The sequence below is a fragment of the Larimichthys crocea genome, chromosome XVI, assembly GCF_000972845.2.
Source record: "Larimichthys crocea isolate SSNF chromosome XVI, L_crocea_2.0, whole genome shotgun sequence".
Lineage (NCBI taxonomy): Eukaryota > Metazoa > Chordata > Actinopteri > Sciaenidae > Larimichthys > Larimichthys crocea.
The window spans coordinates 18,431,565-18,435,631 of NC_040026.1; positions in this window are offsets into that span (position 1 = coordinate 18,431,565).

The window sequence follows — 4,067 nt, forward strand, 5'->3', positions numbered from 1 at the left end:
ATAGTTAAAAATACTTTGAACAATATATTACTGAAATGTGCAGTTAGAGGTTTAAACAGTTTTTCCACCAGTTTCCAGTCCAGGATTTTGTGGGCGGTCCTTAAAGGGTGGCTCGATGACACGCTGAGGCCACCCTGAGCATACCCCTGCACCCCTAGCAGAGAGATAGAGATTATTTCATCTCGCTCAGTGTGTTTCAAAGTTAGTCGTATCATTTTCTGAACTCATCTGACACGTTTCAGTCGCTACAAAATTGCTGCTTGATCGCTCCCACCTGTGGGTGTAGCTTCAGGACATTCAACAGACACGCCCCCACAATCCTGGAGCTGAGAATACTGCAAATTTTTACAAGTTTCAGAAATGTGTTGATATTTTTAATCATTCAAATTTGTCCGGGTGGTTAATAACACTTTCTCCTTTGGTCTGACACTGACTTTAAGTAAAAGTATCAATACAAGATGTAAAAATACTCCATTAAGAATCAAAGTCTGCAGAGAAATGGCCCCTGTAACTTTTGTTTTATTTATATGACATCATTCAAGGGCATTATTTTGAGGATCGTGACATAATTAATGGGGGAGAAAAGAACTTTAGTTTGCTCATAAACATCTCAAACATGACAAGAGGAGCTTTTTTTTGTGAAATTTTTCTGCGATATCTTAATCTGAATGAACAGAAGCTGTCATATAAATGTAAACATACAGTAAATGAAGTAAAAACACCAACATTTCTGTCTGAAATGTAAAGGGATAGAAACATTAATCACCAGTAAATGGAAATACTCGAGTAATACACAAGTAGATCTGCGTTTGAGTACATCTTTCCATCAAACACCGTTCATCACTCTTTTTTCTCACTTTGAATCTGCTCTTATTTGCCTCCAGCACAAAGACACAGAAGACAATATCCAGTACGTGTTATGTAACTAAGGGGAGTTCTGACTCTAAATAAGTTTCATTCACGAGTTTATGAATCACAAATCTGAATGAACAACAACATTTTAGTTTATTAATGTATCGCAGCACCGTGAGAGAGAAAATGAATCCTTTTAACTTCCACTGAAGCGTCAGGAGAGGCGGATCAGGATACTGGCAAACAATCAAAGCATTACTGAGAGCTTCCACACATAAGATGGCCGTTTTACTAATGGGATAGACTGAACGGATTCACGCATACACCCAATTAAAACGGTCTATTTTTGAACACAGCCTCACATAACACTAAAGTTAAAAGACAATAAGCGGACTTGTAATGATGCTTATTATAGAAACTCATTCATACTCAAATGTTTTTATCTCAATGTTGCAGCTGTAGCTGTGGCTGTCTCCGTTGGGAGGGAATACAGTCAACAAAAATAGACGAGGACAGGGCAGGCTTGTTATCTCTGCACCTTGAGAGCGACTGCCATGGTTGCCACTGCATCTAAAAGGCACAGGGGCAATGCTTTATGAATTCAAGGGTGGTCATCTAAGCTGATAGGAGAATCCATTATCAGCGAGCTAAAAATAGCCTGTCAGTAATCATTGGCCTGAATTGGATATTTGATCCTGCCTTGTGCCGCCGCGCCTGCAGATAAAATGGGAAATTTCACCGATGCGTGACAGGAATGTCCAAGGATATCTTATTTTCCGGTTAAATGATGTATTGTTTTGTTGACAGGTGTCATCAGTTGGGCTGTAGGTGTTTTTCCAATGTCCGCACATGTGCATGAGTGGGAATTGTTGATGGAGAGACGGAGTGATTCAGGATACTATTTTAAAAACCTGCTTTTGATGCAATAAAAAGGACATGTGAACTAGGATTAAGTCGACTATCGGCAGCTATTCTCATCAGATTAACAGGTGGGTGTGATTACAGACGGCTTGAGCATCCTTCTGCCCAACTCAGCTTCACTGATGATCCGTGCCTTTGCCGATTTTTAAATTAGCCGGGAGGCGGAAGAGGCAGGACTATCAATTGCACAGAAACCTTTAGGTGATGTGCCACATTCGCTGTTCATTCTTTATACTGTCAGCGCCCCAAACGTGTACACAGACACTGATGATTAAAACTAGTCACGGCTGCCCCGGTGTGAAGATTTGCAGCTGTGAACCATTTTCATGAATGTATATTTCTATCTATATGTATGTCCTTAATAAACTATGTTTCTTACACAAGCGTGATGCTTTCAGAAAGCATGAGAGTTCACTCTTGTTTCTGTTCTGTGGCTGAATTCCTGTAGCGATGGGTTTTAAATCATTTGAAAGGTTGCTTGCTTTGACTGACAGCGGTGCAGTGACCTCCAGCGCTGCTGACACAGCTGCTCTTGAAGTGTGACATGAAGCTGCATCCCACAATGGGTCACTGTGCCAAAGGTTATCTGTGTGCATGATTCCCGGTGACTTAATTATACTCACAGAAACCAGGACAACAGATGTTCAGGTCAACCTTATCTTTATGGCCAAACAAAAAACAAAACAGACCACTGAAACATTCAAGAGAAAGTTAAGACTCATCTCCTTTTATTCCCTGGAAACACCACGTATATACAAACATCATCCAGAATCAGCATTTTTTTAAAAACGTAATCATAATTTTACAGAATGACATATTTACAAATGTATATTATAATCACAGTTTGAATATGACACAGAACAGAGCAGGGGAATCATTGCACAGCGGGAAGAAAACAGAAAAACACAAACATCTCATTTTGACACACACATACTACACACACACTGTTTCTTCATATCCATGAGGTTCTATTCATTCGTTCCCCACACAATGCGGCAAACATGGCTTCGTTTCAAGACTGTGGAAAATGTTTTGGGTCTCAGATCAGCATGATTCTTACTGGTGACACACTGTGAGCAAATCAGAAGAAGCAGCATTAGCGTGCCTCAGAGAATTATGAAGAATTAACGAGGAAATCCCATGCGAGTGTTTTTGCATAGGTTGTGTTTTTTAACTTCTGGCACAGATTTAACAAAAAACTGCTTCGATATTTTACACAATCAGCAGCAAGCAGCTCGTTTTCACATTGTTTCATTTGTTTTTTAAATCAATCAAACTGCTCTCGATGGAAAAACAAAACTTTACTGAACTTCTTAGGGGGGTTAAATATCGAGGAGAATCAAGACGTAATCTCCGGGTTTACACGCTGATCTCACGTCGCAGGGAAATCAGTTTGGATGAAGTAAAGGTAGAGAGGTACATCAAACAGCGAGCACTCACTGCAGAAACAGGCAGGCTTTAAAAAGGACTCCATGACCTCAATCCTGGAAACTTTCATCTCTAGTCACATAGTAGGCCATTTCAACATAGCCTCAGGGTGTACTGGTAGAGGATTGGCCTGTAACCATTCATGACCCATAAAAGCCTCTTTCTGATTGGGTAAAAAAAGAGAGAGAGAGAGAGATGGAGATCTTTTTTTGACAGCTTCTATAATCTGATAAAGAAATCCTTCATCCTGTGTGTTTGTGAGTGTGTGTGTGATCGACTACACAGGTACAGGTACCGAGCTGCAGGTGTGTGTGTGTGTGTGTGTGTGTGTGTGTGTGTGTGTGTGTGTGTGTGTGTGTGTGTGTGTGTGTGTGTGTTCGTATGGCTGACAGACTCTGGTCTAAATGCAAATTCTGCTTCATGGTCAATCTGGTTAAAGCCCGTAAGCCCAAACGGCTGAAGCATACACACAGTACGTAAACACAAGAGCTCGAGGGGTTAAAAAAAAAAAAAAGGCACGTCGCCATGCACGCGCGCACAATATGGACACGACGTCCAAACACCAGCACAGTTGCATGTTGCACAGACACAAGCATAAAAACAGACATCTAAAAAATGGTACACGATCATTCGGAACGACCACAAACAACAAAACAAAACAAAACAAAAAAAATCAATGAAAGGAACAGCATTGCACTTTGTCCCTGGATATATTTCTGTAGGTTTCCATTGGCTTTCCTGAGCTACAGCTACAGATCTCCTTGTCCTCCCTCCAGCTCTTCTACACTTGATTTACTTCGACGGACTCAGTGACACCGCAAAGAAAAACAAAAGCAGGAGTGTGACGGGAATACCTTAACGTTTAG